Here is a 25186-nt window from a genome sequence, read left to right as displayed (position 1 = left end):
GCTTCAGTTGCAACCAACATTAAAGGTTTTTAATGTCGGTTGCAAATTTCATTAAAGGGCTTTAATGTCAGTTGCAACCGACATTAAAGGGCTTTAATGTCAACAGACATTAAAGGGCTTTAATGTTGTTTCCAACTGACATTAAAGACAGTGTTATTAAAGTCTTTTAATGTCGGTTTAGACAACCGACATTAAAGGGCTTTAATAACACTATCTTTAATGTTGGTTTAAAACCGACATTAAAGCCTGAAATTCTTCTAGTGAATATAACAACAACCCACTAGGATCTCCTCCAAAACAATCAACCAAATAATTATTCTCTAAAACACCACAAATAAATCACTAAATAATTACCAAGTAATCAACTAACAATGAACAATAATAAATCACAAAATTCTAGAAGATTAAAAGCAAAGAGCACACACGAAGTATACGTGGAAAACTTCTTCGATGTGAAGAGTAAAAACCACGGGACTTGTAAGGAGTCCACTCTTGTCAACGTCTCTTATTATAATAAAATTGAGGGAGAAAAAAACCTAAATTAGTCATACAAAGGTTAACTACTCACCAATACTTTCATACATAAAAGATGAACATTTGAGAGATAAAAAGAATGAAAATCACCCAGTTCTATATATTCTGTTCAGTAACGATTACGGATAAACCAAAGCTCCAAATGATGATCCAACCGTTCAAAACGAGACTCTATGCGTCCTGAACAGACTGACCAGATTTCAGCATAATCCAACTGATCAAACTCTGAAAATCGATAATTTTGTGAAAGTTATCACTAAAAAGTTTAACTGTTGTCTTTCTTTCTGATTTCTGCTTCTTTTTTCACACTCTTTTTCCATAGGTCATCCCCACATCACTTAAAAGAAAACCTAAGGCTTTCAAGATGGGCCAACCTAAAAATTAGTACCAACTGAGTTAAAAAAATACAAGTTTAAAATAAAGTCTTGTTTGTGCAACAAGTGGGTTGGACACCCACAACAATCTCTCCCTCCAGTCGGAACTACCTTAGTTAACATATTTGCACTATTCTTGTCGGTGTGGACTTTCTTCAGATTCAATCTCTTCTCTTTAATTACATCTTGCAACTAATGATATCTAATGTCAATTTGTTTAGTATGAATATGATACATTCAATTCTTACTCAAATCTATAGCACTCTCACTATTGCAAAATATTACATACTCACCTTGCTTCAAACCCAAATCTTGAGGGAACCTTTTAAGCCATAACATCCGTTTGTTACAATATACTCTACCTTAGTTGTAGACAGTGCTATACATTTTTGTAGCTTGGATTGCCTTGAGATGGTTCCTTCTGAAAATGTAAACACATAACCTGAGGTAGACTATCTATTATCAAGATCACCTGCCATGTCTATATCAGTATAGCCTTCAAGCATAGGTTTGCTACCTCCATAACACAAACTCAATTTGGAGGTGTCCCATAAGTATCTGAAGATCCACTTTACTGTTTTCCAGTGAGTCTTACCTGGATTTGATAGAAAACGACTCACTAGACTGACTGCATGTGTAATATCAGGTCTAGTACACACCATAACATACATCAAAGAACCAATAGAAGAAGAATAAGGAACGAATGACATAACTTCTTTCTCTTTCTCTGTTGTAAGGCAAGCTCTCTTACTTGGCTTAAAGTGAGTTGCTCGCGGTGTACTAGCAAGCTTAGCATGCTTTATATTGAACATTTCCAGCACCCGTTCAATATACTTCTCCTGGGATAACCACAATTTCCAAAATCTTTCCTATCACGAGCAATCTTTATACCTAAGATTTGCTTTGTAGGACCCAAAATCATTCATGTCAAATGACTTGGACAAAAAAAATAAACTTTGAATCATATCTATATCTTGTCCAACTATTAACATATCACCTACATATGAAAGAAGAATGATGAAGTTGTCTGTAGGAAACTATCTAAAATACACATAAGAATCAACTATAGTTCGTTTATAATCATTGCTTATCATAAACTAATCAAATTTCTTGTACCACTGCCTTGGTTCCTGTCTAAGCCCATAAAGACTCTTTTTCAACTTGCAAACAACTTTATCTTTCCCTTTTTCTTCAAATCCCTTAGGTTGCTCAATGTAGATTTCTTCATGTAAGTCACCATGTAAAATAGCAATTTTTACATCAACTTGCTCTATCTCAAGATCAAGACTAGCTGCTAATCCCAACATTATTCTAATAGTGAAGGAACTCTAATCAAAGAGGACCTATGAGCGGAAGCAAAATCGTTCCAAATTCATTGTGACAGAAATACCACATTCACAAACATTACAACAAGTTATGCATCTAGTAACAAATTACGGCATGCTTTTCAAACTTAAATACAAAGGAACGAGAGACATACCTCTTAAAAAATCTTCTTCTCTTTAAATCTCGCTCTCATCAAGGAACAGCAACTCTCACTGTCGCTGTGAACGCCAAGCCTATCATACACCAAATCTCCCTGTCGCTCACCACCGAGGGGTCTTCTACACAAACAAGTAGCAAGAAGGACACTACCACTCAATAACCTTAGTATTCTTGAAGTGAGAATCCGTGAGGGGTAGAGAGGAGGAGGAAACTACGATCGTTTACCACGACCAAGCAAGTGGGAGAGATATTGTGTTTATTGTGTAGACGGGTACTTGATCGTTTAGTAAAGGGTGCACGATTGTTTAGAAAAACGGGGTTGATCGTTTAAACGATCGTTTAGGTAAATCGCTCGTGCACGCGATCGTTTAGAAAACGCTATACGATTGTTAGAAAATCTACGCGTGTACATGATCGTTTAGAAAACTTGAGATATCGTGTATGCTCTCGTTAGCTAGATGATGGGCAGTATACTAATCGTAAAGCGATTATCCGATATTTTTGCAATATGAAATCTATTTTCATTTTATTTTTCAGTTATGAAAACTGAATTCAACCTCCCACTATCATGTACAGTTATGGAGAAAAACCACCAACAATTATCTCATAATTGTTTAATTAAAAAAATAAATATAATCATATTATATTTATAACCTATAGTTTTAATATCACATCATATGCAACTTATAAATAATAGTTGTTTTCTCCTCCACTAGATATAAATCATATTTATATCCTCTTCCTCCAATTAATGTATCTCATACATCATGTCAACTATATCATATATAATTGACCAGTTTAATCATATCATATATAAACAAACCCCCCCTTATCAATTTGAATACTTCAAATTGATCCAAAAACTAATTCTCAACTTGAATCCATTGAGCTACCAAGGGGACCTTATGAACCCGTGGCTTGAAGCTCCAACGATACGTGAATAGCTAATTAAACTCTTTAGCCATAAGATCCACCATCCGCTAACTGTCAGGCATTCCACTAAATACCGACAGTTGCACTCTTTTCACCACAGATATTGTAACACCTCAAATTTTGTTCTTAATGTAATTTCAATATTTTCTAGTATTAGAGGGCATTTTTTGAATTTTGAAAATTCAAAATGTAATTATTGTGATTTAATTGCTAAGGGGTGTTTCAATTTAAGGGTTTGATTGGAAGGAAGTTATGGAAATTGGACTTTTAATGTCAAACAAATTAAATTTGAAATTAATGTCAAAAATTAATTTCATTTTGGAAGGAAGGGGTATTTCAATTTAATGGTTTAATTGGAGGGAAGTTATGGAAGTTAGACTTTTTATGTCACATAAATTTAATTTGAAATTAATGTCAAGAATTAATTTCGTTTTGGAAGGGGGTTATATCACACAAATTTAGTTTGAAATTAATATCAAGAATTAATTTAATTTTGGAAGGAGGTTATGTCACAAAAATTTAATTTGAAATTAATGTCAAGAATTAATTTCATTGTGGAAGGGGGTTAGTTAAATTCTTTGTGAATTGAAAATTTTAATGGAGAAATGGATTAAAAGTTGGAAGTAGGGTCTGATTGAAGGAAGATTTTGGAGATTGGAATCTTGAGGGTGGTTGTTGCTCAGGCTTCGTTGGGGAATTGAATGCAAAGATTTATTATTGAAGACTACTGCTTTGATCGATATATGAATCTAGTATCAAGGTAAGTAATCCTACTACTAGAACTGCCCACGGGCCAGACACTAGATATATGCTAGCATAATGGATGAATATCAGAACAGAATGATAGCATGATAAACGGATAGTATAGTATGTCCGATATATGTTCTTGTATGAGAATCTGAAAGATTTATTTGTGCACGTAGATACTTGCATGCTAGTAAGAGATGATACTTGATTCACTGAGGTTGTATTTTATATGAGGATATTGAGGCATATATGCATGTTGTATAGCCATGATATTGAGGTGTATATGTATGTTATAAAACCATATTGTGATAATTGTGATGTTGAGGCTGTGATAGTGTCTTTACTAATTAGTTAGATGCCCACTAAGTATTGTGTTTCCTTCGGGATTCACCATATTGTGTTTCCTTCGGGATTCACCAAATTGTGTTTCCTTCGGGATTCACCAGATATTGTGTTTCCTTCGGGATTCACCAGATATTGTGTTTTCTTCGGAATTCACCAAGGGCTGTGTTTCCTTTGGGATTCACCAAGGGCTGTTTTTCCTTTGGGATTCACCAGGGGCTGTGTTTCCTTCGGGATTCACCAGAGATAGTGGGCATACTTAATTACAGTAGGATAGAAACCAGTTTTTCATGTATGCATGTGTCCCATGAGGACTAGAGCAATTTTTATGTTCCGCCAGAGGTAAGCATCTAGAGGACATAGATGCCTAGCCCAACCCCAATAGTGGGGTTACTTACTAAGTATTTTATACTCATCCTTTCTCATGTTGTTGTTTCGGGTAAAGGTAGAGATGCGTCAGCGATTGACAAGCGAAATTCGTGATCGAGTCACTGGGACCAATTTTATGCTTCTACTCATGATATTTAGATTTCTTTTCATGTTTTTTTTTTCAACTTTCAGTTTTGTTGTTTGAAACTTACTATTCAAAATTGTTTGCAGACTTATTATTATCATTTATGATTTATGGGTACCCCATTATTTGTTTTTAATATTTGAATTTAATGAAGGACTTTTGAACTTACCTTATTTATTTAGCATTTATTTCACCATAAAAGGGTGTCGTTTAAGTTCCATGCATGCATGTATTTAGTAACAACCTAACTTAAGTCCTAGGGGGTGGGGTCGTTATAGATATATTTCGATGTCCATCGGATATAACCAATCAACAGTACGATAACCTTTCACAGATGCTCGTAAGTACATTGGGTCAATACGATAACCTTTCACAGATGCTCGTAAGTATATCTGGGTCAATTTACTCTTTTTCCCTTGTAATAAAGTACCACTAATCTCTCTAATGAATAATACAACATAGTCCCACTATGTGTAGATACCTCTCGGGCCATGAGAATGTGTGTGGCACCACATCGTTTAAGCCCCGGAATCATCCTTTAAGGGAGCAATCTATCTACTTACCCCTGCTTCGGGGAAGGATTGAATTCCATCTTGTGTAACTGAGTTCCCAGCTCCCAAATAAGACGAATCCCCAAAGTGGTAGGTTTGAGTTGGCAATCTGGCCATTCGCACCCATGTAAATCAAAGGACCGCCCTCAAAGGCAGAAGTTCCCAACTCACTCAGGATTGAGGTCATGTTACCCATGGTCATCCTAGTGAAGTGAATTCTCTGTCATAAACGGCGTTATATAACGAGACTATAACACTTTGTGGTCCGGTCTTATATAAACTCCTTTGTATAGGACGCCTCCGCTCGCATGTTTCCACATGAATGATCAGAATCAAACCATCTATAGCAAGTCACAACACTTGTAACTCTTCCACAAAGTGGGCCGCATCCATAGTGTCACTAGGATAAGGTTTCCCTCCTATATCCATATACTACAGACCATTTTGGTTATCACTTAAGGCATGATCCACCTGTATGTCTCCACATACATACTTAAGTTACAACAACCAAGGATCTTAGTTTATTGGTTTTGTGGTAAAGCAATAAATACATCCAATATTTCATAGACAAAAGTGAAGAAAAATATCATATATTATTACATCACAAGCGTTTATTCAATGCATTGTTTACAAACTACAGGACCCAACGAGAGTTTAGGGCATCATCCCCAATAGATAGATGTCATATTGATCACTGGAGAGAAGATCTCATCAAAGTCAATGCCCTTTTTCTGGTTGCATCCTACTAATCTGGTTTTGTACCTTATTATCTTCTCACCATCCTTCTTGTACTTGAAAACCCATCTGTTTTCCAATACTTTATTATCCTTTGGAGGCTTCACTAGCTCACAGGTTCCATTCTTTTCTAGAGAATTTATCTTCTCCTTCATTGCATCGAACCACAGGTCTTTTTTATTATGAGACAAAACCTCTTGATAGTTCTCTAGCTCTCCATCTTCACTAACTAGAATGAACTCTGATCTTGGATATCTTGTCTTTACGCACTATGGTGGACTTTCGAGCTTGAGTATCCTCCACTTAGCGAATAGGTTGCTCGTTCTACTCATGAACTTCTCCATGAATCACTTTCCCATATGTATCTTTCTCATGAATTTCTTCATCAGATGAAGACTCATCAAGATCATCATCATCAACATGATCTAGTACATTACCATCAGGTTGTATCCCACCAATATCATAATGTACGTCATCAACATTTTCATTTGTCGGTTGAACAATAAAAGCAGTAGAAGTAGAATCATTAGTAGTATCAAAACACAACTCTAAAGTAGAAGTGTACCTTGTACTAAGAAGATTTGCACCCTTCTCGTGCTCAAACAATATTACATCTATACTTCTCACAACCTTTTTCTTTTATAAATCGTAGAGCCTATAACCATACTCTCCATCCCCATACCCAACAAAATTGTCTTAGAATCAAGCTTTGACCTGTATTCTTTAGGCACATGCATGTATGCCTTGCTGCCAAAGACTTTGAGATGCAAATGAGTAGGATCGTGTCCCTTCCATGCTCTTTCTAGAATGTATAGACCAAGAGGAATTGATGGAGATTGATTAATCAAATACACAGCACATTGCACTGTTTCACTCCAAAATGTCTTAGGAAGATCAAACATTCTAAGCATATACCTCACCTTCTCCACAATGGTTTTATTCATCCTCTCAGCAACTCCATCGTGTTGTAGTGTGTCAAGCTCTGTCTTCTCATGTCTAATGTCATGTTATGAACAATAATACTTGAACTTATTCAAAGTATACTCACCACCATTGTCAGATCGAAGACACTTCAATTTTCTTAAAGTCTCCCTTTCTACCATGACATGAAACTTCCTAAAAATCTCAAACACTTGACTTTTAGTCTTCAGCATATACATTCAAGTTCTTTAAGTAGCATCATCAATAAAAGTGACAAAATATTTATTACCACCAAGTGACTCCATCTCAATAGGCCCACAAATATCATAATGTATTAACTCCAATCTTCCTTGTCTTCTGGTAGACTTCCTAGAAAAGGAAATTCTATGTTGTTTACCTGCCAAACAATGAACTCAAGGTCAAGAGAAACTATTTTATCAGCAGGTATAAGAGATTTACCTGCCAATAGTTTAATCCCCGTATCACTCATATGTTGTAGCATTTGATGCCACAAATTTGGAGAATTCTTTTCTTCGACTACATTCAATTCAGAAGAACATATGCTCAAGTTTGTTTTATACAAAGAGCAACACAACTCACCTCGAGCAACTATTATTGAACTCTTAGACAATTTTCACTCACCATCATAAAAGGTATGTCGAAATCCTTCTTGATCAAGGACATTTGTAGACAACAAGTTAAACCGTAAATCAGGAATATGACACACATTTTTTAATTTAAGCATGCACCCAACACTTGTCTTCACACAAATATCACCTAACCCAACCATGTTAGTTGAGGTCTCGTTTCCCATCTTCACACTACCAAAATTATAAGATTGATAGTTTGAAATACTCTCTTTTGGGAACATAATGGTATGAAGTACCTGAATCTACCATCGAATCTGTATTTGAACTCTCTACATGATGACATTCACTAGTTGCACAAATTGAGGTGATAACATTATCACTCTAAGAAATAATTGCTGCAGTATTTTTATCGTTTTCCTTTTTTGTGAGTTTTGCTTCTTACTTTGTACTTTCTTCCAACGATAGCAAAAAAAAAAATTATATGGTCGAGCTTGTTACAATAATGACATGTCCTAGTCTCTTTAACTCTAGATTTGGACCTCCCTTTTGACTTACCATGGTCTTTTGGTCCCTTTCTCTTGTTTCTTCCATGATTCTCAGCAACAAAAGCATGTGAATTATCAACTCTCGCCTTCTTTCTTCTTATCTCTTCTTTGAACATGCTTTGTTTGATAACATCCAAAGACAAAACACCTTATGGAGCAGAGTTACTAATAGTCACAATCAAGGTTTCCTAACTGTCCGACAAAGAACTCAACAAGAACAAAGCCTACAATTCATTATCAAAATCAATCTTCATAATAGTTAGTATTAATAATATCCTGAAAGTCACTAAAATTCTTAGAAACAAACTTCCCGCCCTTCAATTTCAAATTAACAAGTTGGTTAATTAAAGAAGTTGTGTTATATGCAGTTTTCCTTTCATAAAGATCTTTCAATTTCTTTCACAACTCATATGAGTTGGACTCCTTAGATACATGGTTGAAAATGCTAATATCAACCCAGTACCTAATAGTCACCAAAGTTTTTCTTTTTAACTTTTCCCAATCTTTTTCTTCCATTTTCTCTGGTTTTGCAGGTTTACAAATTGTGTCATCTGCTTTTGTGGTTGTATCAATTGGATCAAACAAATCTTTGCAATATAACAAATCCTCCATCATCGGTTTCCAGATGGAATGTTTGGTTGATGTTAATTTTTGTTGGAGTTTATGTCCTAAATCTCATGTATCTTGTGGCTTGTAAAGACAAATTACATTTCTAATAAAATACCGTATTTTATTGACGTTTAGACTGCATTAATTCAATCCAATAAACTAAGATCCAATGTTATCTGATGAAACTTAAACATGTATGTGGAGAGATATAGGTGGATCATGTTTAAGTGATAACCTAAATGGTCTATAGTATATGGATAAGATTGGGTACCTTATCCTGGTGACACTACGAATATGGCCCCCTTTGTAGATGTTATAATTGTTGTAGAATGCTACAAATGATTTGATCCTAATCGTTCATGTGAAGACATGTGAGTGGAGGTATTCTATACAAAGAGTTTGTATAAGACCAGATCACGAAATGAATAAACTCTCTATATAATACCGTTACTAGAAGAGACATACATTTCACTAGGATGACCATATGAGACTTGACCTTAATCCTGAGTGAGTTGTGAACTCCTGTTTATGATGGAAGACCTTTGATCTGTATGAGTGAGAATGGCCATGATAGTTGACTCAATCAGCCTACCATTTTGGAGATTTTTCTGATTAGGGAGTTGGGAACACAGCTACACAAAATGAAATTCACTCTTTTCCATTTCTTGGGAAAATAGATAATTTGCTCCTTTAATAGTTGGTTTCAAGCCTTGAATAATGAGGTCTCAACCTCTCACTAGCCCGAGAGGTGTTAGTTTACCGTGGGACTATAAACTATTTGTTCACTAGAGGAATCAGTGGCACTTAAAGAGTTAGATGTAACTATAGGGGTAAAACGGTATTTTGACCCAACTGTAGTTATGAGCATTTGTGAAAGGTCATCACTCTGTTGATTAGTCATCTCTATGCACACAGAAATATATCTACAGTGCGAAGAGTGCAGCTATCGATCTTTAGTGGAATGATCGATAGTTAATGAATATTGATTAATTGGATTAAAGGAGTTTAATCAATTATCTCATATCATTGGAACTTCTAATTTGTAGATCCATAAGGTCCCCTTGCTAGCTCACAAAAGGATAGAAACAAGGAATGATTTGAATTGTTCAAATCAAATGAGATTAATATATAATGGTTATCATAGATATGATCTTTACTCCAAATTATGTAAGAGAGATATATTTGAATAAGATTCAAATATTATAGACATATGAATTAGATTCATAATGAGATGTATACATATAACTATGTGATATTTATATGTTAATTAACTCTATATTAAATATGATTTAATATAGTTAATTAATTAATTAATGGTCACTTAATTGACTAAGAAATAATGGAGATTGAAGGTTAGCATAAATATATGATATTTATGATGATTAATTAAATATATATTAAATAAGATTTAATATATGGTTATTTAATTAATGTGTCAATTAATTAAATAATTAAATAAGGGTTATTTAATTAATTAGCATTAAGTGCATAAAAGAAAATTCTTGGAGAAGGGGTTAACCCTTCTCTATATAAATACATCCATATAGCCATTTTAGGTAAGTTTTTTATATCACACAAAAACCTAGTCTCTACCTTCTCTCTAACTTCTCTCTAGAATTCTCTACCATTTTCCTCAAAGTTCTTGGAGACCACACTTCCAAGTTCTTTGAATCCTAGAGAATAGCAAGGTAACCTCATTGGTGGTGCCCTTCTACGTTGGAAAAGTTCAAGACTATTAACAACGGTGGAAGAAGAGAACTAAAGGAATCAACAAATGCATAATTTGTTTTCTATTTTTTGTTTCTTTAAAAATCAATTATCTAAATGAAAGGCGTTCACACCCTTCTGTAAGGATTCGATCCCTTCAAATTTTATCATTAAACTATCTCCACTATTACTAGTAGACTCTATAACAATGATTAAATTAAAACCTACTCTGATACCAGCTGATAGGACCCAAACAATATAACAAAAATCAATTAGGATCTCCTCCAAAACAATCAACCAAATATTTGTTCTTCAAAGCATCACAAATAAATCACCAAATTGTTGCCCTAAAACTCGTAGATAGTAAATGTAACATTTGATCCATCATTAATAAAATATTATTAATGTTTATTACAATAAATAGTTATTGCTCATCTTGTATTTATCTTACATAAATAACCCTAATCCAATAGACTAACATCTTAGATTGTTGTACGAGTCCTGAACTGTATGTGGAGACATATAAAGATCAGTATTCAAGATACAGACTAAAGGGTCTATAATATGGATAAGGTAAAGGCAAGGTACTTTATGAAGGAACTCTTAACGAAGAACATCCATGACCGCATTCGGATCTTTTCGATTTCATTGTGACTGAAATATAACATATATATTCCAACAGATAGTTATGTTAATTAACACTAATTAACAACATGCTTCGAACAATAAAATACAAGGGAAAAAGTTCTCATACCACTTGAAGACTCTCTTCAAACGTCGAACTCAGAAGCAATGGAAGAATCTCAACGCGAACCCTATCGCTAGCAAACCAGTCGGCTACAGCAGTACGATCGTCTACACGAACGGCAGCAACTCGAACAAGCACGAACAAGTGAACAGTGGGGACGACACCACCAGTTGGAGCCCTTGGTATTCTCGGAGTGAAAATCCAAATTGTGGTCTTAGGTGAATTTGGTAGAGGTAGAAGAAAAGACAGATCATGTAGACGATAAGCAAATGGGAGAGAAAGAGCTATCGCATAGCAAGGATACTTATCGTTTAGAAGAAGTTACACGATCGTGTAGATTTTACTAAGCGATCGTTTTGATAAAAGGTAGACGATTGTTTAGAAAACGAGGCATGTTATGCGATCGTTTAGGAAAGCTAAGTGATCGTTTAGGGACAGGCGTGCGATCGTTTAGGCGCTAGTGTGCGATCGTTTAGACAATGAGCTACTATCGTATAGGCTCTCAAGTTAGGCGATCGTTACGTTTTCACACCGATTGCGAATTTTCGAACCTTTTTACAAAATGAAACAAATTTTCATTTTATTCTTCGGTTACAATAACCGACTTCGGATTCTCCTACTAACGCACGACCGAGGAAAGGTTTTCGGCAAATTATCATATAATTAACCAATTTAATAATTAATGAATATAATCATATTATATTCTTACCCTATAGTTTGATATCACATATCTACTATAGTAATTTCTCCTCCACTTGATATAAATCATATTTATATCTAATTTCCTCCAAAATAATGTATCTCATACATTTAGTCAATTATATCATATATAATTAACCAATCCAATTATATCATATATAATCGAACTCCCTATTGTCAATTTGAACATTTCAAACTGACCCAAACACTAATTCTCGACATTATCCAAGCTGCCTAAGGGACCTAATGGACCTGTGGCTTGAAGCTCCAATAGTACGTGAATAGCTGACTAAACTCTTTAGCCAACAGATTCACCATCCGTTAACTTTCAAGCACTCCAATAAAGACCAACAGTTGAACTCTTATTACCACATATATATTTCTGTGTCCAACGGATATAATCAATCATGAGTACAATGACCCTTCACAGATGCTCGTAAGTACAACTGGGCCACTTTACCATTTTGCCCATGTAGTTACATCTTACTCCTTAAGTACCACTGATTTCTCTAATGAACCATTCAACATAGTCCAACTATGTGTGAACACCTCTCGGGCCAAGAGAAGGTATGTGGCACCACATCGTTCAAGCCTTGGAATCAGCCCTTAAGGGAGCTATCTATCTACTTACCCCTACCTCAGGGAAGGAGAGAATTTCATCCTGTGTAGCTGAGTTCCCAACTCTCAAATCAGATGAATCCCCAAAATGGTAGGTTTGAATCGGCGACCTAGCCACTTGCACCCATACAAATCAAAGGACCGCCTTCAATGGCAGGAGTTCCCAACTCACCCAGGATTGAGGTCATGTTACCGAGGGTCATCCTAGTGAAGTCTCTGTCATGAACGGTGTTATATAACGAGATGTTAACACTTCGTGGTCAAGTCTTATACAAACTCTTTGTATAGGAATGATCAGGATCAGACCATCTATGACAAGTCACAACACTTGTGACCATTCCACAAAGTGGGCCACATCCGTAGCGTTACCAGGATAAGGTTTCCCTCCTATATCCATATACTACAGACCATTTTGGTTATCACTCAAGACATGATCCACTTGTATGTGATCATACATGCTTAAGTTACATACAGATAACCAGAGATTTTATGTTTATTGGTTTATGGTAAAGAAAATAAAACATGCAACTGGGCAAAAACAAGATGAGAAGTAAATATCATATATTATACAACACAAGCATTCATACAAATTGTTTACAAACTACAGGACACGAGACTTTAGGGCATCAACCCCAACACTTTATCCTAGTGACACTATAGATACAACCCACTTTGTATTTGATTCAAATGCAATGTATGGGACATGCGAGTGAGGTATCCTATGCAATAAATTTGCATAAGACCAAACCACGAAAAATTAACCACTAGATGTAACTCCATTGACTAGTCAGATTTCTATTTCACTAGGAAGACATAGGCAACTTAATCTTAATCCTAAGTGAGTTATGCACTCCTGTTCATGAGAGATTGTCCTTTGATTTGTATGGATGAGAGTGGCCAAATCGCCGACTCAATAAACCTGCCATTTTGAGGGCAAGATTGAATGGGAAGCTGGGAACATTATTTCACAAGATGGAATTCACTTCTCCCTGACTTTAGGGAAAATAGATGAGTGTTCCCTTAAGTGATGTCTCTTGGACTTGAATAGAGGGTCTTACGTTCTCACTAGCCTGAGAGGGTTTTTGTTTGATGGTTGGATCACAAATAAGATGTTCATTAAAGGAGCACTGATCCTTAAGGATGTAGAGGTAACCTAGGGATAAAACGATAAAATGACCTAGATAGTGTTACAAACACTCGTGAAGGACTAACTTGCTATTATTGGTCGATATCCATGGATACAAAAATATATCTGCAGTGAGAAGTGTGCAACTATGGGTCTATAGTGGAATGTACCCATAGTTAACGAATATTGATTAACTTGGTTAACAAATTTAACCAATTAATCTCATGTCGTTGGAGCTTCTGATCTAAAAGTCAATTAGGTCTCACAGGTAGCTCATAAAGGGTATTGAGGTAATCAAAGTAATTTGAAATGTTTAAATTTACTAAGGGAAAGAATATGATGTATGATGATACATTATAATATAAAGTTTATATTTTAATTAAACTTTATAATATAAATTTATTTTAAATTTGATTTAAAAATTAATTTAGTGGAGAATTAAATATTTGAAGGAGTTCAAATATTAAATTTAATATGAATAGAAATCATATTAAAACTATAGGTTAAAATTAATGTGCATTAAATGCATATTAAAACTATTAATTGAATGTGATTTAATTATAAGGTTAAATTAAATATGTGATATTTAATTTAATGATTAATTAATTGAAGGATTAACTAATTATTTAATTTAATTTAATTTGATTAAATTAAATTAACTGAATTAAAACTATAGGTTATGAAAGAGGGATGTACTAGAATATGATTCTAATGCACATTTGATTAAATATGAGATATTAAATTTAATTTATTTTTCAAATCAAATAAATTTAGTGTTATTTAATTAAATTAATTTAATTTAATTTAATTTATTAATTAAATAAATAATGATTTTAAATAATTTAGTTATAACTCCCAAAAATGGTGAGTTATATGGGTGTAGAAGAGAGATCTTCTCCCTAATTTCCTCCTCTCTCAGTTGTCCCTAATCACATAATTATTTTTGTGATCTTTCTGGTTTTTGGTGTTTTGAGATTTTTCTTTGAAGAAAATTCAGATAATCTCACCTATTCTATCTCACTAGTGCATAGACAACACTAGTAAAATCTTTTTGGTAGTGTTCACTTGTTTTGCAGAGAAATCAAGATCATAGATCCAAAAAGTTGGTGAATCTCTCAAGGATCGTCAACGAAACTAAAGGTTTCTAGATTTTATTTTCTCTTTTAATTGGCTATTAAAATCTGAAAATGATCTAAAAATTTTTACGCTGCGTTTGGGATTTCAACCCAGCACAAATAATTACCAAGCAATCAACTAACAATGGACAATAATAAACAAAAAAATTATGGAAGACTAAAAGCAAAGAGCACACACGAATTATATGTTGAAAACCCCTTCGATGTAAAGGGTAAAAACCATGAGACTTATAAGAAGTCCACCCTTATCAACTCCTCTTATTATGATAAAATTGAGGAAAAAGAACCCAAATCAGTCATACAAAGATTCACTATCCACCAATACATTCATACATGAAAGATGAACACTTAAGAGATAAAAAGAATGAAAATCACTCAGTTCTGTAGATTTTGTTCGGTAGTAATTACAGACAAACCAGAGCTTCAAACTACGATCCAACCTTTCAAAACGAGATTCTATGTGTCCTAAACAGGCTAACCATATTTTAGCACGATCCAAAGGTTCAAACTTCAATAATCGACAACTTTGTGAAAGATGTCATTGAAAAATTGAGCTGCTGTCTTTCTCTTCGGTTTTTTGCTTCTTTTTTCACTCTCTTTTTCCTTAGGTCATCCCCATATCACATTAAAAAAATCCTAAGGCTTTCAAGATGGGCCAACCTAAAAATTAGCCCCAAATTGGACTCACAGAACACAAGTTATAAAGTCTTGCTTGTGTAATAAGTAGACGGGACACCCACAATAATTTTTACCCCAAATTTCTTTCTTTGTTATCTACTTTTTACCAATAGTTTAAAAAACCAAGCCAAAATTTAAAAACTAAAAAAGTAGCTTTTAAAATTAGTTTTAGTTTTTGGAATTTAACTAAGAATTCAACCATTATATTTAATAAAGATACAAATTGTTGTAAAAAATGGGAAAAAAGTAAATTTAATTTTCAAAAAACAAAAACCAAAAAATGAAATAGTTACCCAAGAGACTTTAATGTTGAAGTAATTAATGGTTTCACATCAATGTCTAGATTACTTTTTTTTTATTTATTTAAATCTCATTTTAGTTCTTGACCTTTCATGTTATTCTTTTATGAAATAAAAAAAATTTGGAGTAATTACATAATTGGATGCATGACTTAGCCTATAAATAGACTTCATTAGATGAAACTAGAGATGCATGAAAAGAAAAACTCATTTATAATGCTGCTGTTAAAAAATCTCGTTTGATTCAATAAAACTTGCTCCTTCTCATATTTGCCGAACCACTTTAACAATCTGTTGTGTATGCTTCTTGCTTTTATTTTCTTTTTAATTACCTTCATTTTCAACTCTTCAATATTCATATAAACGGCTGCAAATTTATTAAAGGTAAAAATAGAACGAAAGTCGTGAGAGATATTGGATTTTGGCAAAATATTAGAAATATAATTTGTTCCACATCGGTTAAATTGAAGAATGAGGATGAACTCCAAGCCTATAAAATGTCCCAATTAAAAACACTTTAAGCTTAGTGTGCTAACTCTAATTAAATGCTTTTTGTATTCTCTAGTTGGAGATAGGGAAAAATGTGAATAATTAAAAACTTTAAGAGGATGCTCTTGTAATTGAGATTAGTGGAGAATTGTTCCGTGTGATTTTCAGATAATGGATTTCTTTTTGGAAGATCGTGATTTTTTCGTGAGAAAGATAAAGAGAAATCTAATTCCACATTCTCTTTGCAATAAACTCTAAATTTGGTAAAGTTTTGTTGCATATATGAGTGAAGGAGAGAGAGGTGTTTTTCGTACTTTTTTTTTCTTTTTTAGTCAACAAATACTACGAGAATGAAGATTGTATCACCAAACTCATAAGAGGTATTACATGTTAATTATTCAGCAAGAGAACAAACCACATCTTAGGTGGCATAGCATAATTGAGACTAGCTGATATATTTTTTATTATTCTAATTAGGAGAGATCAAAACAAAATGGTTGATTTTTTTTTTTTTTTTTTTTTTTGGTTTAAAATTTAATGGTTTTTCTTTAATAATTTTGTTAAGTACACCAAAGATGGAACTTTTTCGTTTTTTTTTTTTTTTGTTTTTTTCCCTTTTGAGGCACAAAGATGGAGTTATAATTTTATTTAGTACGGACCATTTGTTTACATTCTTATTTCCTGTTTTATATTCTCTATTCTTAAGAACTAGGAATAGTAATATATTTGGTCACTATTTTGTTTTCATGTTTCTTGAAAGAAAGAAAAAAAGAAACAAAAACAAAATTTGGTTTGATAACTTTTTTTTTTTTAAATTGTGTGAGATTAAAAATTGAAAAAAAATTATCAAAAGTTTATATCATATAATACAAATAAGTCTTGATATACAACTAAATACAAAAAAAAAAAAAAAAGTTGTAATTATAGTTCAAATTTTGTCCAAATTTGATCGATAGTGTATCTCTTACTTGAGCAATTGTCTAAAATGGTTTCGACATACACCTAACTCAACTATACTATTCTACAAAATTTACAATTGAAAAATTCAAGAAATATTCAAATATATATATATATATATATATATATATATATATATATATATATAAACCCACTTGACCTTCACATGACACAAGTAGTGAATTTGTTTAAAGGGAATAAAAATATGACATGCAAAAGAGAAAACTTGCACACAATGTGGTGGTCGCCACACACACTCGATACTTAAGTCAAAGTGTGAAGAATATGGAAATTAGAGAGTTTGAGAGTATGATTTCAATTACCTCATATGAAGTTATATTGATGTATTTATAGAGGTGATTGACCTAGGTTGTTCCAATAGAGACGTGTTTGAGTTCGCTTTTGGCTAGGGTTCAAAATATCACCCTATGACCAAAATGAGTTTAGAGGAAGATGTTCGATTTTGGTCGAGGTTGAGCACCTTAATTTGAGCCTAAAGGTACGATTTATATTTATGGCCTAAAAATCTTACTATTTTCTTGACTTGTTGCTTCTCTTTATTTCATGTCTAATTATAACTTTTGGTCTAAAATCAATCCTAACACTTATTTCTATTGCATTCACTTAGTTACATATTTTGTATTTTCAACAAATTTCTTTGAAGTTATCAATTTGACGAGTCAAATATTGGGGTAGTTTTTCTAGCCAACCCAACTTCATGGCCCAAACACTCCAAATTCATTCGTTAGGTTGATGTTAATACCCTTCTTTGAATACGGTTCTTGTGATAAAAAAAAACACCAAAACGAAAAATTTTCACGCTCAAAACCCCAACAAATCAGAATCAAAAGGTAAAATTTTCCACCAAAATCAAACAATTATCAACAATATACTATAACCTATATTACCAAATTACAAATTACAATGATGAGAAAGGAAAAAAAAAAAAAAGAAAGAAACAGAGTCTTTTAAGGTTGAAACTGAATGGGCAAAACTGCATTTCTAGATCCTCTGCCACTCCCAAAAGAAAAGAAAGATCTTCGTACTCTGCTACTACAACCCTCAACTTCAACTCCATTCTCACCGTCACCCTTCTCCCGCACCGCCGCTTGCACCGCCATATACAGCTGCCGGTCGCCGGATGAATCCATCGAAAACGACCTTCTAATCGGCTGCACTATGAACTCCTCATCCTTCTCCCTCATGTCAATACACTCATCCCCCATACTCGTAACCTTCTTAAACTTTCTCCCCGATTCCGCCGCTTCGCTGGACCCCAACGCCGGATGTCGGCGGCGATCTAGATTCCGACCCAGTTCAATCACAACGAAATTCTCATCGGCGACGGAAATGTGGCTGCCGGTATTGAGGCCCAAATCTTGAGGGGAAGGGGCTTGATCGGTTGGAATCAGCCAATTTTGAGCGGAGATTGAGGTTCTGCAAAGTGGGCAATTGGAATTATTCTGAAGCCAAATGTCGATGCAATCAATATGAAAGAGATGACTACAAATCGGAATTTTCCTCAATTGCTCCTCCGTTTGAAACTCCGTCAGACAAACGGCGCATTCGCCGCCGCTGGTAGTTTCGTTAATGGGTTTTTTGTAACTAATAAGTGGGATTGATTGGATCGTTGATGGGTCTAACCCACGTGGCTCTGCTGGCTGCCGGAGTATTAAAGTCTCTTCACGGCGACGGGAGAGAGAAAACCGGCGAAGGATTTCTATTCGTTGCCAGTTGAGACAGCATTTTATGACGAAGACGTAATAGGTGACGAGTAAAAACGCAGTGGCGCAGATTCCGATGACAGCGACGGCAATGATCGGAAAACTGGAAACAGGGTTGGAAGAATGAAGGGGACTGGTAGAGGGAGAGATGAGGGTTTGGGCCATTAATGGGAGAATTTTGAGAGGAAAATTTTGGAGTTGCAGAGTGGAAGGGACTCGGTTTGAAAAAAGGGGAAACTTGGAGAAGACGAGCACAGAAATTTGGAAGACCTTTTTATTTTTATTATTTTATTTTCGGGAGGTTAGAAAAAATTGTGCTTGTCTTGAAAGTTGTGTACTTTGATTACGTAATCGAAACTTGGATTAATATGTGGGTTGCACGATGAACATTAATTTACACTTTTTTTTTTTTTCTCTCTTTAAGTTATGATTCAATTATGATTTATCGATATATGATTACACTATGTTTTTGGTTTCCTAACTAAAATGTGATCGTTTTTGGTTTCCTAACTAAAATGTGATCGTTTTTTTTATTTTTTCAATTGAGATATGATATTTTATAATGGTGATATATTAATAAAAGAGCAACCATTTGTGTAATAATTTGTACTTTTTTCACATTAAACTTATATAAGTGGTTCTCAAATTTTATTTTTCTTTTCAAACAATATAATGAATATAATAGACCCAAAATTAAAATTTTAGAATTTTAAAAGATAAAATTTAATTTTTTATATAATAAATTAATTTAATTTGAAAGTTTAAGATCGAAATAGACACAAATCTCAAAGTTATTATCATTATTTAAGTTTAGTTTAACTTTGTATGTGTGTATTTAATGGGTTTGTGCATTTACACTAATGTTAGGAGGGAATTTCTTGATATTTTGCTGTTAAAAATAAAACTTTTATGTCTTAGATTGTTACTCAAATTATATTGATATATTATAAATTTGTAATTAGTGATTTTTTTCGTATATCTTAGCAATCAAAAGGTTTGGGGTTCGTATTCTCCATCTCTATTGGTATGAAAAAAATTAAAAAATTAAAAAAATTTCTTTTTTTAATATTTGCAACCAGAAATAAAATTAATGCTTTAAAGTAATATAATAGTTCCACTTTTTTTAAATTGTCATTGATGTGGACATTAATTATTATTATTTTTTTTTTTTTGGTAAGATTTTGTCCATTTTCATATATACATATATATATATATATGTATGAGGAGATAAAAGAAATTCGAATATATGATTTAATAAAAATATTCTACTACTAAGGGCGTGTTTAGGACAAGAACTAAAACTATAATAATCACTCCTTGCTACAGTAAATACTCTTTTGTATTACTCAATTAGCTACAGTCAACATTATTTCAAAACTCTAACTGTATTTACTATTTTCTACAGTATTTAATATTTTATATTATCATTTTTTTATTCTTTGTTATAATGTTTACTATTTTCTTCTTAAACTAAAATAGTTTGCATCTCAAACACATACTATTATAATCTAAACTAAAATAATCTACTTCCCAAACACAAATTATTATAACCCAATTATAATAATATAAGACTATAATAATCAACTATTTGCTTGCCCCCTAAATCTATGTTTTCAAAATAAGAAAAACTATTTATTCAAAATAGAAAAATTTTATTTATTTATTTTTAATAGAGATTGATAGATGTTAGAAGCCTACCAATGTCTTGATAGAAATTGATAGAAGTCTATCACTGATAGACACTGACAGAAGTTTATCAATGTGTATAAATATTTTTCATATATATATATATAAGTAAATAGTTTGATATTTTTTTCTATCTATAAATTTTGGTGGATTTTATATAACTCAGTTTAAACCCTCAATAATTTTCCATTCTTAAAAGACTAAAAATGGAAGAATCAAAATTGGCGGAAAGTAATTAAAAAATGAAGAAAAGAATCAAACATAATCATTATTATGTTTAGGTATCAAACCAACCTTGGGATAGAAAATAAAAAATGAAATCGATACATTTGTTTGTCCGTTTTAGAAATATATTCTTCCTTCCTTATCAACGCATCAAATAATTCAAATAATTTTTTCCCTCAAATAGTATCTCTTAACACTCCTAATTCTAAAACTAAAGTTAGTTTTTTAGCTAACTATTAGCAATCTTTTTTTGGGACAAGATTATTGTTAGATGAAAATGCAATCAAAGTTCCATATCGGTTAAATAAAAGAATGGTCATAGGTTTATAAGGGATGATAATTATCTCCAATGATACGAGGCGTTTTGGGTGGTTTTAAAAGTAAAACCATGAGGGTTTATATCGAAAGTGGATATATCATACCATTGTGAAGATATCTAGAGTTTCATTGTCCTTAACAAAGAGTGCTCAAGGTGTCATTCATGGACAATATCATACCATGGTGGAGGTCCGTTGTCCCTAACAATTATTCTAAGAGAAATATTTTTTTCTATATTTTTTGGAATGTTTTTTTAACTTAATGTTAACTTCTAATTATCAAGTTTGAGTATTATTTTCATATGCTTGATTTTGTAGCTAGATTCAAATAATGTCATGATTGAGTTTAAATGTCTATATGGTTAGACTATAAACCATAAGCACATTTCAAAACACCTTTTTTTTTCCTTTTTTTTTTTTTTAAAGAAAGGAGGTTACAGATAGTAAAAGAAATTTTTTAAAACCTTAGAGTATTTTGAAAGGAGATACTAAAGATTTTCATTTTTATGAGTACTATCGAAAGTTTTGAAAGTTCAATGATATTTTCTATAATTTAACTTATAAATTTCGCTGGTTGGATATTGTTTGATTTATTGATAAATTTGTAGTGGATTTCCCTACTTAATTTTCTTTTAAAGAAAATTATTAATTTCATTGCACATTCAAATGAAATGTGTTTGAAATAACTTTAGGAAAAGTTCTTTTTAAACAAATTTGATCTTTTTTATAGGTGCGTTTAAAAAAATTATTAAATTAAAGTGTGTTGAGTATAATTTAATGAGTGATTTTAGATTATTAAAAGGGAGTTTTAAAAATATCATAATAAATAAAAAGTAGTTTTAAAAAATGGATTAATTTTTTAAAAAATGTTTTTCTTCATATAGATGTGAACAAAAAAATTATATCACTCTATATTTTTTGCTACTTTGACTTTTTAATTGCTTAAAATTTCTTTAAAATAGTTTTAAAAAGTTGGATTAATTTTTTAAAAAATGTTTTTCTTCATATAGATGTGAACAAAAAATTATATCACTCTATTTTTTGCCACTTCGACTTTTTAATTACTTAAACTTTAAGAAATTTTTTGAACTTACGAAATAATGATCTTTTCCTTCGCTAATTGATAACGACAACTGATTTAAAAAAAAAAAAAAAAAAAAAAGAAGACAAAAAAGAAAAAGAAAAAAAGCAAACAAACAAGGGACTGGTGTAGTATATCAAACAAAAGAAAAATGGGAGAAAAGGCATAGCTGCAAAAATAACAAATAGTAATAAACTACGAAAATAAGAGAAAAAAAAGCCACCTTAAAAAATTGAGAGTATAATTTAATCAATTTATAGATAAAGTTTATATTCAAATTTTAATTAGACTTGACTTTAAATAAAGGGGATGTTCAAAAATAAAAAAAATAAGAAAAACTATTTACACAAAATAACAAAATTTAATCTTCTTTGATAGATGTTTATAGAAGTTTATTAGTGATAAAAATTGATAGAAGTTTATCATTGATACTATGTGATAGACGCTGACAAAAGTCTATCAGTGTTTTTTTTTCTTTTACTATTTCAATAAGTATTTTGACATTTTTTTTATATGTGATAATTTCTCAAAATAAAATCTCGAAAAAAAATCAAAACTAAAATAAATTAACTAATATATCTCTAAAATGGTCCAAAAAGGGAATTAAAAATTTCTTCGCCTAAATCCTTTTTGAATAGTACAATAAAATAGTTATAAATAAGAAATTAGAAACTAAACTTATAATTAATTTAGGACTATTTTCAAATAAAGAAGAATGAATCAATTTATTTACAAATATAGCAAAATATCTCTATCGATCAGTGATAGACCGTGATAGAAATCTATGATGTCTGTCGCAATCTATCATCCCTTGATAGATATCTATCGCGATCTATCATGAATAGACAATGACATTTTGCTATACTTAAAAATTTATTCAGCAATTTTAACATTTATACTCATTATTCATTAATTTAACTATTGAATTATATTTCACGAAGGAAAAAAGAAAAAAAAAAAAAAAAAAGTGAAGGGGCTCCAAAAGGTCAATTCCCTTACTCAAATCCCAATTAGAAAAAGGAGAAAAAAAAGTCGGAAAGAACAAAGATTTCTTACTAATTAGAAAAGGAAAGCAAAAGCAACCCCAAATTAGTTTTAAAAAAATGTTGTAGAAAACAACAAAAATCCAAAATTAGGGTCATGTTTTTGGTAGAAAATCGGAGAAATGGGTCCAAATCCAAATTCAAATCAACTTCGTTTTATTTTTTAATTTTTAAAAATAGAAAAATAAAGAAAATTATTTATATAAAATAATAAAATTTTGATTTTTTTTTTATAGAAATCAATAGAAATATATCAGTGTTGACAAAAATTGATAGAAGTCTAGTACTGATAAAAATTTACTATTGATAGAAGTCTATCAATGTAAATCAATATTTTTTTGCTATTTTTGTAAATAGTTTGATATTTTTTCTATCCGTGAATTTTTCTTTTAAAATTTATGTTTATTTATTTTTATCATTTTTAAAATAATCGTTGTCACATTTTTAAAGAACTCTAGTTATTATTTTTTTTTAAATACAAACTTTTAGAACCTAATTTTTAAAAACTTTAAAACTTGACAGAAAATAGATAGAAAAATATTAAAAGAAAAAATTATAAACAGAGGTAAAATTTAGGGTAATTATTTGAAATGACAAAATTAGTAAAAATAATTTCAAATATAGTAAAATATTATAATATCTATATTTATAAATAAATTAACTCATTTTTTACATTAAAAATAACCTTAAAATCTATAGGTTTAAGTTTTCAAAACTAAAAACGAAATAATTATCGAAAAAAATCTCATCAAATCATATCAAAAGATTTGAAAAGAGTGATGATATGATTTTGGTTTGCACAATACACAAATGACAATTGAAAATGGGTGTAATTTATTGCACACTCTTTGTTTGTGTGATATTCCATTTTCAGTCCTACACCAAAAAAGCAAAATTGATTTTTTTTTTTCAAATTGGGGAAAAACTGAGTGTACAAATAGAACAAAAACAGTGAGTTCATTTTCTGATCTCAGTTTTTGCCTTTGCAAAAAATGTAGTCTGTGGAACTTTGAGTCAAAAAGTTTATCCCTTTTTTGCTCCCCATAAAACAAATATTTTCTTCCATTCCTTTTCTTTCACTTCAAAACCTCTATTTTCTTTTCTTTCTTTCACTTCAGTCCTTTTGGAATTCCCCACACCAAAATTCTTTTCAATTTATTAATAATAATAATAATAAAAATATCCTTCGATATCTTTCTTGACTCTCTCAACTCTCGCTTTTTAACTTTGTGTTAGCATCTTATTAAATGTTCTTCAACATGTCGACATCTTTATCGATATTTTTCATATTTTTATGAATTCGATATTAACATAAAGAGTGAGTCAATATTTTCATTATATGATAAAAAAAATCCATGAAATATAAAAAAAGTAATAAGCAACCAAATGTGATTCGTGTAAATATAATATAAATAATAAATATTTTAAGTTGTTTAAACAACATAAAAATGTTTCTTTATTAATTTAGATTTTTTTTTGTTTTTTTATATATTTTTTTAGAAATATCTATTAACAAGAAGATTTTCATCAACATTTTTACAAAATTCAAAATTCCAAATTTTTATCAACATCGTCATTTTAAACTAACATTAATTTATAGTATAAAAGTGAAACTTAGATAAAATGTTGAGGATAGATAATATTTATAGTTTAGCACCAATTCTTTAACAATAATTTCATTGTAATTGTTTCATCTCACTTCCATCCAACTTGTTGCTACATTGTTGTCATCTTATCTAATCTACGTTTTCAAAAAGTTTATAAAGATGCGGT

The 25186-nt window shown here is 31.7% G+C and overlaps 1 pseudogene across 1 annotated transcript; it reads right to left on the bottom strand.

Annotated features, from left to right (window-relative positions):
* Positions 1-18194: 18194 nt before the first annotated feature.
* LOC120068014 (RING-H2 finger protein ATL16 pseudogene) lies at positions 18195-19438 on the bottom strand (annotated as a pseudogene). The gene has a single exon (XR_016525062.1). The product of XR_016525062.1 is annotated as an RING-H2 finger protein ATL16 pseudogene (transcript).
* Positions 19439-25186: the final 5748 nt, after the last annotated feature.

Source organism: Benincasa hispida, chromosome 12 (genome assembly GCF_027475165.1).
Source record: "Benincasa hispida cultivar pf3 chromosome 12, pf3_genome.v1.1, whole genome shotgun sequence".
Classification (NCBI taxonomy): Eukaryota; Viridiplantae; Streptophyta; class Magnoliopsida; order Cucurbitales; family Cucurbitaceae; genus Benincasa; species Benincasa hispida.
Note: the sequence above shows the minus strand (reverse complement) of the source record. Positions and strands in the feature narration are given on the sequence as shown.